Source organism: Hemitrygon akajei, chromosome 23, assembly GCF_048418815.1.
Source record: "Hemitrygon akajei chromosome 23, sHemAka1.3, whole genome shotgun sequence".
Taxonomy (NCBI): Eukaryota; Metazoa; Chordata; class Chondrichthyes; order Myliobatiformes; family Dasyatidae; genus Hemitrygon; species Hemitrygon akajei.
In genome coordinates, this window is record NC_133146.1 from 28154296 (window position 1) to 28168495 (window position 14200).

The 14200-nt window shown below is 39.5% G+C and overlaps 1 protein-coding gene across 9 annotated transcripts in view; it reads left to right on the forward strand.

The window, feature by feature from the left end:
• The window catches only part of fam13c (family with sequence similarity 13 member C), a 93506-nt gene that overhangs the window by 17547 nt on the left and 61759 nt on the right, over positions 1-14200 (forward strand). The gene's annotated exons all lie outside the window — the stretch shown is intronic.

Consider the following 14200-nt stretch of genomic DNA (forward strand, 5'->3'; position numbering starts at 1 on the left):
GATTTTGCTGCTGTTGTAATTATATTCTGCAGTGTTGGTACTCTGTTTTGCACCTTCGCCCCAGAGGAACACTGTTTCATTTCGCTGTATTCATTTGTTTGTATGGTTGCATGACAATTAAACTTTGAATTGAACTTGGAGATCTGCAACTCCGCAAGTGACTTTTTCAACTGCTGTCTGCTCGCAGGGATGAGATCTACGCCTTTGATACTGAATGCAAAGATTCTACGGATCAGTGTTTGATGTGTTCAGGCATGCAAGTAAAATTTGCTAACAGCTCATTATCTTGCCCTGATTCTGTTATCCTGGAGGTGATGCCCCAAGAGGGAGCACAATTGTGTAATGCTATTACAACGCCAGTAACCCTGGTTCAATTCCCACCACTTTCTATAAGAAACCTAGACCAGAAGGGCCTGTTAATGTGCTGGATCACTGTAATAAAAGCAATTTTAAATAAAAGATGACTTGTATTCTAATAGCGTAACGCCAATCTTCCACATTACCAAATGCCTGATCCTACATTGATGGATTTGGGGTTAATTTTCCCTCCCTTTTGCTTTTTCACGCATGATCTAATTTAATTTCAAATCCAAATGTAAGTGTTGAGGTCTGAAAATGTGGAGGTGCAAAGAAGCACCTTATTTCTGACTGCTTTAAGCTGGAGCATTTGTGTTAAACTCATCTGAGAGAAATGGGCTAGCCACTATTTCCCCTTGCTGTCACGTCAAAAGTTAACATTGCTGCAGTTTTGGTTCATGTTATTCTGGAGCTAAGAAAACAAATGATACAGATCTGCTCCAGCAGCCAGAGTGGCTTGTCAGACTGGCAAAAGCAGTGAAACATTAGGTTGGAAGGTTGAGGTTTAAATGTCAGCCGTCTTCAAAATAGCGCAATAGAGATTTTGAGTGTTTTTAATACACCAACCATACAACTAGATATTAACTCTATTTAAATCTAGGACAGTACACACAAAATGCTGGAGGAACTCAGCAGGTCATGCAGCATGCATGGAAATGAATAAACTGTCAATGTTTTGGGCTAAGACCCTTCTTCAGGACTGAGAAGGAAGGGGGAAGATGCAAGAATAAAAAGGTGGTTCACTTCCATAGACATTGCCTGACTTGTTGAGTTCCTCGGGCATTTTGTGTATGTTGCTTTGGATTTCCAACGTCTCCAAACTTTCTCATGTTAAAATCTAGGACTTGTGCTACTAGTTCAGCTATTTTAGTACAACAGGGGTTAAATGCAAACATAATCCTGACGGAGAAAACCAATGCATAGTAAAAAATTAACATGCATTATTGCTGCTTTATCTGTTGGAACATTCAGCACGTTTGTTTAAAATGGTTATGCTCGTTGCATTTTGAGCTCTGTGTATATTTGTACTTGGGAACTTTTGCAAAGCAAGTCCATTTTATCTTTCATTTCATTTCTTGTCATCCAGCCTTACTAAAGCTGAAGTATATCCAGGTTATTTCTATAAGCTGCTGGGTTTGCTTACTTTGCAGGAAATTATTAACAGATGAACAATGTCAGGCACCCTTCTAGTCAGGGCCCTCTGTTGTTGCAACAAAGCCCCAGTCAATGTCGTCACCTTGGGCAGGGTCGAAGATACCTTGCTTCCAACTCTAGCATGTTGAATAGGTCATGTCACATGAGTTCTTTTGGTTTGGGCTAGCTGTTCAACTGTTCAGTTGAAGAAATTTGATCACTTTCTTTCAGATACTGTAGTTGTCTTTAATGTTTGTGACCAGACCATTGTCTCTGCTGTCAACTTTGTAAAGCTCAATATGAGTAGGAATGAACTGCATGTTCTCTTGCCATTTTTAAGCAGGGTTGGAAGTATCTCAGTCAGCAGAACAAAAGGTCAATGTTGAGTAAACAATGTAGAGCTTCTCTCTTCAATTTCAATTAATGAGAATCAAATCATTGCTAACTCTAACTTGGGAGGAATGCAATTTAACTTTGCGGCTTGCACAAAGCAAGCATTTCCTCTCAAAATATTTTAACACCAATAATAGTGCAAATAAATATTTTACATTCTTTAGTGCTTGTGGAAAACACAACTTTTAGCAAATTAATGTTGGTGTTTTCCAGGTCCTCGATTATGCTAATTGCATTGGTGTGTCAAAATTACATTGGTGGAGCAGCAAGTTTTGGCAATTCAATAATGATTGTCAACCTGAAAATCAAGAAGCTGAAAGGAACCATCAGTGTTCAGGCAGTCCCTTCGCTCTCTTGCTCTCCCTCTTTCTATTTGGTTAAGATTACAAAGGCTCGTGATTATTGTACAGGGTTTGTGGCAGATCTGGGAACACTGAAAATGTGGGTAGCAAGCCTGCCTTTATGCTTACACATGAGATTCTGCCAATGCTTGAAATCTAGAGTAACACACAGAAAATGCCCAAAGAACTCAGCAGGTCAAGCAGCATCTATGGAGACGACTGCTGAACAGTTGGGAGATAAATCAGCTGTGTACTCATGATGAAGGGTCTCAATCTTAAACATCAACTGTTTATTCCTCTCCATAGCTACTGCCTGACCTGTTCCTTTGTCTTTTTAGTTCAATTTGCTATGAATTTCCAGAAAGTGAAATATCTAGCATCTTTTTCCATTTTGAGGTAAAGTATAAAAGTAATAATATCTATTACAAGACATGACTGAGATGTATGCAATTAAATATTGTTAAAATATTGAGTTCTATAATTTTATAATTTGTAATTAATTCAGTGATACTGATGGCAGCAGTTTCTCCCTCAGATGATCAGTCAGTCCAATATGACATCATTCCATTAGTTACTGGTCATTAAATTGTCTAAGCCAATAGGCTTACAATATGCAAATATGCAATGAATGATCAAGCTGACTAGCTGCTTAGGTCCCAGTTACTATGCCAGTGCAAGTTCAGAAACTCAGTCTTCCAAGTAGCTCACATCATCTGTTTCCAGTCATGGGACCAATCCAAAAGTTAGCGTGAGTGCCTTAGAATTTTGATGAATTTATTTCATTTTCTGATGAAGGCTTGGAAGTCAAGTTTTTTTGTGTGCTCGAAGAGCATTGTGCAACTCTGCTAATTAGTGTATGGCTGATAGTTTTTGGAAGATCCAGATTCAGGACCGTGGCTTTCTCTTCTCTTTCTGTCTGTGAGGGAACAGTAACAATCACGGCACCAAAAAGATCATGATGCAGGTTCAGAGAAATGTAAGAATATGTCTTGGTGCTAGTTTCAGATCTATACTGGATATTCCCTCTGTTTTCCTGTCATAAGTTTCTCCTGCATGCAGACCCTGAATCCCATTTACCATCAGGTACTTAAAGTTTCTGTCCTATCATTGCATGATATAATACCACCAGCCCAGGGCCCCACACCACCAGGTTCATGAACAGGTATTACCATTCAACCATTAGGCTTCTGAACCAGCATGGATAACTTCACTCTCCTCAACTCTGAACTAATTCCACGATCTAGGCTCATTTTCAAGGACACTACAATTCATACAATCAGTATTATTTGTTTTTATTATTTGCACAATTTGCCACCTTTTGCACATTGGTTGTTTGTCAGTCTTTGTTATTTATGTTGTTGTTGTTTCTCTCCGCTCCTTGTGGCATGTTGAGTGGCAACCTTGTCTTTTCTTAAGCATTTTGTGTATGTTTATTTATGAGGCCAAGTTGCCAGCTTGACGCTTAACCCAGCACGGATGGAAAGTGTACAAGGAGCTGGCCAGATTCAAATCTGGAAACACTCACCTTGGTGCAAATGCCGCTACACCATTGGCTGACGTTTTGTTATTTATAGTATTTCATAAATTTTATTGTATTTCTTTATTCTTCAATAACTGAATGCCTGCAAGAATAAAAGAATCTCAAGGTAGAGTAAACAGTGACTTATACATCCTTTGTAAATAAATTTACCTTGATCTTTGAACATGGCACAAGTACTCACACTTTGCCATTTGTCCAGCTTCTACCCTCTAATACACAATGATTAAAGATATACACAATCCATAGTCAGTGTAAGTTGACAAGATGGTTATTTTACAGTGAGAAAAACAAATTGCATTTGCTTAGCACCCTTCACAACTTTTTCAGCCAATGAAGTTCTGCAATGTAAAGACTGTTATAGAAAAACTTGATACAGCAAGTTTCCTTGAAAGGTACTGAGATAATCTGTTTGTAGGTGCTAAGTAAAAAAAAATTAAGTCAAAGTAAATTTATTTTCCAAGTGTGTAAATGTTACCTTGAGATTCATTTTCTTTCAAGATTTTACAGGAAAATAAAGAAATACAATTTATGAAAAACTATAGTCAGACAAACGAGCAAAGATGCCAGGAATTAGACAAGGGGTGATGAGAGGTGGTGATAGTAACTACCATCCCAACTCTGAAATTGGTGAGTAATAGAGATTTATATTCATACACGCTCCCTTGAGTAAAATTATTGCCTGGCATTAAAAGTTAGTCCTGCTGCTGCTACTGAGCAGGAAATATTTTCCATATAAAGGAACTTTGACCTTTAAATGATTCAACTTGTTGGACAAGCATCTGCCATGAGTTCATATAGAATCCAAGTGCTGTGGGCAGTATCAAGACAAAGACTGAATAAACTATGTGCTTGCTATCTCTGTCTTTGGTATTTCCTCTCTATGGGTTCTTAGCACAATGCAGAAAGAATGTGCTTTTCTGTGGATTGTGCAGGCAGCGCCTGACGAAGTGGATATGTACGGACATGTTTTTTGTGTGTACCTAATGCATTGACTCAAGCCTCTCAGTACCGTCTTGAATGGTTTTTCTCCAGTTGGAACAATTGGAGGAATTCACGTGCCTCATAGAGATAGGCACATAAATGTTCTGGAAATGAGAGGATGTGGTCATTTTTCAGGCAGAAAGGGTTAACAGTTGGTTATTTGATTAATAATTCGACCATTGTTGGTAGAATCGCAAATGGAGGTGAGAGTGCATACAGGAGCGAGATATAACAGCTACTTGAGAGGTGTCACAGCAACAACCTTGCACTCAATGTCAGTAAGATGAAAGAGCTGATTGTGGACTTCAGGAAGATTAAGATGAGGGAAATTGAACCAATCCTCATAGAAAGAGTGAGCAATTTCAAGTTCCTGGATGTCAAGATCTCTGAGGATCTAACCTGATCCCAACATATTTATGCAGCTATAAAGAAGGCAAGACAACGGCAACGGTGTTTGAAGAGATCTGGTTTGTCACTTGAAAACTTCTACAGATGTTCTGTGGAGGCTCATCACTGTCTGGTTTGAGAGGGGGAGGGGTGTGCGCTACTGCAAAGGACCAAAAGAAGCAATGGAAAGTTGTAAAATAAGTCAGCTCCATGTTGGATACAAGCCTCCATTGTATCCAAGGCATCTTCAAGGAGCAGTGCCTCAGAAAGGTGACGTCCATTATTAAGGGGCCCCCACCACCCAGAGTATGCCCTCTTCTCATTGGAAAGGAGATACAGAAGCCTGAGGGCTCAATGATTGGGGAACAGCTTCTTTCCCTCTGCCATGTGATTCCTAAAAGGAAATTGAACCCATGAATGCCACCTCACTTTTTTTTCCCTCTTTTTTTTAAAATATAGATTACTTCTGTTATAGTACTTCTAATCTATTCAATATACGTACAGTATATACTTACTGTAATTGAATTACTTGGTTATTTAATTTTTTTTCTTTCTATATTATCATGTATTGCATAGTACACTGCCACTAAGTTAACAAATTTCACGACACATGCCGGTGATAATAAACCTGATTCTGATTCTGCTTTAATTAATTCATCACGATGTTGTGTGCCAAAGCGCCTGTTCCAGTGATGTATTGTTCTGTGTTCTCGTCCTGGGTCAGAGCTTCCCAGTAGTTAGTGAGGAGGCTTTATTTCTTCAAGGAGATTTTGAATTCAAAGGTTCAAAGGTCCAACTTAATGTCAGAGAAATGTATACAATATACATCCTGAAATGCTTTTTCTCTGCAACCATCCACGAAAACAGAGGAGTGCCCCCAAAGAATGAATGAGTGTTAAACATAAGAACCCCAAAGTCCCCCCCAGCTCCCCTCCCTTCTGCGTGTAAGCGGCAGCAAGCAACGATTCCCCCCTGCCCCCACTGGCAAAAAAAAGCATCAGCACCCACCACCGAGCACTTCAAGCATGAGCAAAGCAATAGCAAAGACATAGACTTGCAGTTACCCCCAACGACTTCGCGTTTCACCCGGCATTCGACATACATAGGCTCTCTCTCCCTAATAAGGGAGAAGGAGGTGTCTCTGTTTTTTCTTGAGTCCTTTACTTTGTCCCCCAAGAAATCACTTTTATAAAGGATCTTGAATGTCTGTCTTTTTGGGTACTGGGTGTTGGGCTGAAATAATGTTGCCCACCTAATAAAGCTGACTCGAATGTAATTAGGGTCCGATGAATGGCTGGGGGGCGGTGGTGGTGGTGCACTGGCATCAGTCAGTGCTTTTCAAGGGCTTTGCATAGTTTACTTTGATAACTTTCCATTGCTTTGAGTTTTCTGTATCACTATGGGGATCGGTCCTTTGTCAACTTTTTCAAAGAACCTTTACATAAGGGGCAGCATTGAGGTTACAAGTTATGCTTGACCCATTGCAGAATTCCATCTATCTTGTCTCGCTTTAAGATTTTCAGAACAACTTAGCAAAGTGCATTTAAATTCTTAAAACCTCTTGTTGCATTCCTTCTGGAATGCTTGCTGGAGTGTGTTCTTCATTTCACAGAGAATCTCCAATAGTAAGACGTCTGTCAGCATAAGGTGCTTTACAACCCACAGAAAATACCCATGAAGGCAAAAAATCAAGATGAAGGCAAAGCCCAAAGTGGCCAAAACTCAGCCCTAAGACATGGGCAGGGCTGCATCAAGATTCAGGAATGCAGAGGCAGATGTTAGACTAATGTGATTTGGAAATATGTAGCAATATATTTTAAATCAATGTCAGCATGCCTTTCTAATTAGACTTATAATTGGATTTGATTCCCAATTGCATATTCAGCAATTACATCTCAAGATAAAATCTCAGCTGCCTCAAATGGAATGAGAAGCCCATTTTCTCCCTGTGAATTCAGATGCTGAGGTTTGCACTTCTAAGTGTGCACTTTCTGAGTCAGATATCTGAAATTGCTTATCTTTGTTGCCTAACATAACCAACTGTAGTAAATTTAGCTGATTCAGAAGCTTTCCCGAAGTCTCATCAGAGAATTAAATTCATCAATAAGAATTTCAGATCACAGCTAAACCAACAAATGGCCTTTAACGTTTTCTTTATTAATAAAAATCATTAAGCTCAGATCCATGCCTCTTCCAGATCAATACCTCTGTAAAGCCACTCTCATTCAGCACAATGTGAGATACTGTGTAAATATCTGAGAATCAATATTGCTGACCATTTTCTGGTCATTTGATCCATGCTCTCAGAGTTCAAAATTGACCAATTTGAGAAGCAGAGAGAGATCTTGGGCTAATGTTCTGTATGGCTCCAGATTGGAGAAGAATCTTAGAGGTAAATCACGGTTATAACAGACTTCACCAGCACTCAGGAAAGTTGTGTGAGAATCTCTGCCACATGTTGCTCTTTGGAGAATAAACACTGTTGGGTTATCATCAGCTAACATCACTTTAAAAGAGTATAGATTCATTATCTCAAACCGAAGATCCAAAAGGGCTTACCATAGCATTACAACATGAAATTGCTTTCCCACAAGATAAACATTATGATTTAAATGGAATTTGGGAAAATACCTGTTGAGCAAGAATGATTATGTAGAAAAAGGTGGGAAAGCAAATAATGGAAAGGGTTTGAGCTGAATGTACAACTTGAATGATCTTAAAGTGGTTCTACTGCGGTTATTGAATATCTTGAAGCTTTCCTGAAAATAGAAGTTTGTTTGTTGCATTAGTTTGTTTCAGCTGTAGCATGAAGTTTCAAATAGAAGCCTTGACCTCATTGAAGATGTTAAACTAGAGTGCAATCAGCCTTATTAGGTTGATGGAATAAATCCCAGGACATATTTTTACAATTAATAATTTATCCAAATGTTTGTATGATTTTGCTCTGCATTTTGGCTACACAGACTTTTAACTGATAATGAGACATGGAGCACCCTAAGCACATCCAGTGACTTTGACGAGACTTGTGAATTATAAAGTCATGTTTGTTCTTTGATATTTTTGCCTCTAAGAAATTCACTGCTAGTATCTTCCAAATAATTTACATTTGCAATTACAACTCTCACTTTAACCCTGAAGTCCCAGATTAAAATTGACACCCTATTTTCTCACTAAGTCATGTATTAAATATTGTCTGGTTTGGAAACTTGGATGAAAGAAATCTAATCTTAGTTCTTCCTATTATTAAGCCAATGATAAAATTCCTTTCAAACTTCTTGTAAGCACATTTCACACCTCAGATATTAGACCATAAAACAGAGGTGCAGAATTAGGCATCTGGCCTATTAGGTTTGCTGTGCTATTTGAGCATGGCTGGTTTATTTTGACCCCATTCTCTTATCTTCACTCTATAACCTCTGATACCCTTACTAATCAAGAACCTATTAACCATCACTTTAAATATGTCCAATGACTTATCCTCAGCAGGAGCCTGGGGCAATAACTTCCATAGATTCATGACCTACTGGCCAAAGAAATTCCTCCTCATTTCTGTCTAAGGGGATGCAACCCCTGTTCCTAGGATCATTTTCAAAAACCTCTTCTGGATCCTCTCGTATCCTTTCTTAGATACGGGGCTCCAAATAGAGTCTGACCGGTGCATTTTAAAGCCTCAGTATTCCATCCTTGCTTTTATATTCGAATCCACTGGAAATTAATATTAACATTGCATTTGCCTTCCTTGCAAACGACTCTGTCTGCAAGTTAACCTTTCAGGAATCCTGCACAAGGACTCCCAAGTCCCTTTGCACCTTTGATTTCTGAATTCTTCCTCATTTAGAAAATAGTAACCATGTAACATATTACAATATGCCAATTGTGCATTAATATAAAGGTAGGCTAGCAAATAATAAAAAAAGAGGATACCAATAGTTTTTTCAGATATATATAAAAGCGTGGACATCAGACCATTGGAAAATGACGCTGGAGAGGTAGTAATGGGGAACAAAGAAATGGCAGACAAATTAAATATGTATTTTGCATCAGTCCTCACTGTGAAATGAGCAACATGTCAGAAATTCAAGAGTATCGGGGCAAAAATGAATGCATTTGCTCTTACTGAGGAGAAGGTGCCACCTACCTTAGTATCATCTGCATACTTACTAATCCAATTTACCACCCCATCATCCAGATCATTAATGTATATGACCCAGTACAGATCCCTGAGGCACACCGCTAGTCACTGGCCTCCAACCTGATAAACAGTTATCCACCACTACTCTCTGACATCTCCCATCCAGCCACTGTTGAATCCATTTTACTACTTCAATATTAATACCTAATGATTGAACCTTCCTAACTAACCTTCCATGCGGAACCTTGTCAAAGGCCTTTCTGAAGTCCATATAGACAACATCCACCACTTTATCCTCGTCAACTTTCCTCGTAACCTCTTCAAAAAACTCAAGAAAGATTTCAATAAATTCAAATTCAATAGATTCAAATTTAGTAGATTTGTCAGGTAAGATTTTTCCTGAAGGAAATCATGCTGATTTTGGCATCATGTACCTCCAACTACCCTGAAAGCTCACCCTTACTAATGGACTCCAACATCTTGCCGACCACTGAAATCAGGCTAACTTCCCATAGTTTCATGTCCTTTGCCTCCTACCCTTCTTAAAGTGCAGGGTGACATTTGTGATTTTCCAGTCTCTGGATCATTCTAGAATCTAGTGATTCTTGAAAGATCACTATACTACATTCTCAATCTCTTTAGCTACCTCTTTCAGAACACTGTGGTGTAGTTCATCTTGTCCAGATGACTCATCTAAACTTAGACCTTTCAGCTTCCCAAGCACCTTCTCCTCAGTAAGAGCAAATGCATTCATTTTTGCCCCCTGATACTCTTGAATTTCTGACATGTTGCTAGTCTATTTCACAGTGAGGACTGATGCAAAATACATATTTAATTTGTCTGCCATTTCTTTGTTCCCCATTACTACCTCTCCAGCGTCATTTTCCAATGGTCTGATGTCCACGCTTTTATATATATCTGAAAAAACTATTGGTATCCTCTTTTTTATTATTTGCTAGCTTACCTTTATATTAAATCTTTTCTCTCCTTATTGTCTTCTGTTGGTCATTAAAAACTTCCCACTGTTTGTTGTTATATTGTTTGCCTTCCCCTTTGCTTTCATGCTGCATTTGACTTTGCTTGCTAGCCCTGTTTGTCTTATCCTCCCTTGAGAATGTTTTTTTTTGGTTGAACTGATCCGGCGTCTTCTGAATTACTCTCAGGAATTCTAGCCATTGCTGCTCTGCCAAGATCCCTATTAGTGTCCCCTATCAATCAACCTTGGCCAGTTCCTCGCTCAGCCCTATATAATGACCTTTACTCCACTATAATACTGATGCATCTGATTTTAGCTTCTTGCTCTCAAGCAGCAGGGTAAATTCTATAATGTTAACGTGGGAAATGGTGGCCTCACATCTCAGTTCTGGTTACCCCACTAAAGAAATTATATGGAGCCTCTAGAAAGGGTGCAGGAGGTGCTCACTGGTATGTCACCTGGAAGGAGAGAAGAACCCAGAGACAACGCAAGACATACAAACTCCTTACAGGCAGCAGCAGGAATGATCCATGATCTTATAGCCGTGCTGGAAACTGTTGTGCTAATTGCTATGTGACTGTGCCACCCCTTAGCCATAAAATATGGAATTCTCTTCCTAAATTTTTGCTTTTCCCATCACAACTTTTCAGCAATAATGTTCCTGAGCATTCTTACTTATATCAAGCTTGGCCACCTATTCCTGACCCTGCCAAAGTCTGTGAATTCTGATGATTGCCCAGCTAGTATCTCCTGTCCTCTGGGACGATTTTCGTTTCCAAACAATTTGGTTGATCATAATCAGGCTTCAGCTAGTTCTTCCCTGCATTCCCTTGCCATCCTCTGTCACTGAATTAGCTGAAGGTGGTTCTGGTATGTCGCTGTCTTTTGGACAATAGGAACAAAGTGAAAGAAGATCTCAATGATTTGTCATTAGCATTGTGTACTTTTCCAAATATTGTTGGTGTTTGTTATTGATATTTCTGTTTATATTGGATCATTAATACAAAGTTTTTTTAAAAACTTGTTCTTATAAGTATTCAACTTCAGCTATACTCCACATTGACCCATATCACTGCTCTCACAATGTTTGAATTTAAAATTCATTACTTTATTGTTAAATCTCTTTGTAAAACAGCCTCTTCACATCTGTGATCTGTTCCAACCCTAAAAGGCTCTTGGCTATTGTTGCTTTTCCAGCTATGGCCTTTTGCACATCCTTCAGTTCTTTTTTTTAAATTTTGCTGTTATCTTAGACTATTGAAGTTACAGCTGCCAAGTCCCATGCTTGAGAACTCCCTCTAAAGTTCTCCACTCCTCCATGATGACATTTTTAAAAAAACTTCATGATTGTTCCCTTTTTTTGATTTCTTCTTGTGTGTCTTGGTGTATGGATTAAAGATTGGCACAAGTACCAGTTCCTGTAGCATGGCTGGGGCATAAAGAGGAAAAAGGTCTGTTGGGTGAGTAGTGAGATATTTTTAGAGTAGTTTTATTTAAAAATATAATGTGAATCCAACTCAAATGCAAAGGTCATCTAAAATAAGTTGGAAGGCAGATAACTCCCAGAGTTATCCTGCTGGTCTTTTATTCAATCGGAATCATCTGATAGCTTTGGTATTATGTAAAGCTTGGGATTAGTAATTGAACTTTTAGCTTGCTTGGGTGAAAATGCTTGATCGGAAAACTAAATGCAGATTCTCACTGCAGATCGTTCCATTTTTCATGATCTGAGAAAGTTTCTTGGTAATGCTTATAGGGATTAAACTATTAGAGTTTCTGCAGATGCTGGAAATCCAGAGGAACACACACACACACACAGAGTGCTGGAAGAACTCATCATCTGTGGAAGGGAATAAGTCATTCACATTTCAGGCCGAGACCCTTCGTCAGGGCTGGAAAGGGAGGAAGAAGCCATAGTAAGAAGGTGGGGGAGGGGAAGAAGTAGGTGATAGGTAAAGCCAGGTTAGTGGGGGTGGTGGTGTGAATGAAGTGAGAGGCTAACTGGAAGATGTCAAGGGCTGAAGAAGAAGGATTCTTATAGGAGATGAGTGGACCGTGGGAGAAAGGGAATGAGGAGGGGCTCCAGAGAGAGGAGTAATGGTTAGGTGAGGAGAAGAGAAAGGGGTAAGAGGGGAGCCAGAATGGAGAAAGGTGGGGGGGGTGGGGAAGAAAGAAATTGAGAAAGCTAGGAGTTAAAATATTTTCTTCAGAAGAATTCCAAATCACAGAATCAAAATGTTCATTATCTCTTCTGCTTTAAAAGTGAAATTGAGGATTATCTAAAGACTGTGATTTTTCTGCTTGCAAGGACGCAGTCAATTCAGTCTTGTACGTGCAATATTTTCTTTATCGTAGGCGGTCCCTTGGGAGGGAAGATGATTTCCTTTCACTTTTAGTTTGTGGAATCTGAAGTGGTCAATGAGGTTAAAGCAGGAACTGTATGTCCTTCCACAGATGGGTCAGCTTAAGCTCCATGAGCGAGTGGGTGGGCGGGCGGTGCTGATCTGGTGCACTCCTCCTACCCCTTATGCAGGGTTTCTGGTGAATGGACATGAGGTTTTCAATACCATTCTGAGTATTGCTCCTCAGCTTTGAGCAGTCATTGAAGTCAGGTCAGTGTTGTGTTTCTTCCGAGAAACTTCAAGCATATTCTTGAATGTTTTCCTCTCTCTTCCTGCTAATCTCTTCCCAGAGCTGGAATAAAGAGTCCATCTGATGTTGGACATGAAAATTACTTGGCCTGCCCAATGAAGCTGAGGGAGTGTAAGGAGTTAGAGTCTCCCATCATGGGAAACATCCTCTCCACTCCATCAAGGTCTTTTACCATTCGATAGGTTTCAATGAGGTCACTCCTCATTCTTCTGAATTCTAGAGAATACAGGCCCAGAGCCATCAATCACTCTTCATATGTCCAACCATTCAATCCTGGAATAATTTTCGTGAACCTCCTTTGAATCCTCTCCAGTTTCAGTACATCCTTTCTAAGATAAGGGGCCCAAAACTGCTCACAACACTCCAAGTGAGGCGTCACCAGTACATTATAAAGCCTCAACATTACATCCTTGCTTTTATTTTCTAGCTTTCTTGAAATTAATGTTAACATTGCATTGATTTTCCTCACCACAGACTCAAGCTGCAAATTAACCTTTAGGGAATCCTGCACAAGGAGTCTCAAGTTACTTTGTACCTCAGTTTTTTTGTATTTTCTTTCCATTTAGTCAACCCTTTCATTTCTTCTACCAAAGTGTATGACCATACACTTCCCAACACTGTATTCCATCTGCCATTTCTTTGCCCATTCTCCTGATATGTCTTAAGTCCTTCTGTAGCCTCTTTACATCCTCAAAACTACCTGACCCTCCATCTATTCATCATATTGTTTACAAACTTTGCAACAAATCCATCAATTCCATCATCCAAAGAACTGATATATAACGTAAAAAGTATCGGTCCCAACACAGACCCCTGCGGAGCACCACTAGTCACTGGCAGCCAACCAGAAAAGGCTCCCTTCATTTCCACTCTTTGCCTCCTACCAATCAGCCAATGTTCTATCCATGCTAGTATCTTTTCTGTAATATCATGGGTTTGTAGCTTGCTAAGTAGCCTCATGTGTGGCACCTTGTCAATGGCCTTCTGAAAATCCAAGTACACAACATTAACCAATTCTCCTTTGTCTATCCTGCTTGTTATTTCTTCAAAGAATTCCTACAGATATGTCGGGCGAGATTTTCCCTTGAGAAAACTATGTTGACTACGGGCTATTTTATCACGTACCTCCAAGTACCCTGAAACCTTAACAATCAACTCCAACATCTTTCCAACCACTGTGGTCAGACTAACTGGCCTATAGTTTCCTTTCTTCTCTCCCTCTCCCTTCTTTAAGAGTGGGACTCCTGACCTCTTGACCCCTGCCACCTGGAACTTCCAGCATATTGCTAGTGTCTTCCAAAGTGAAG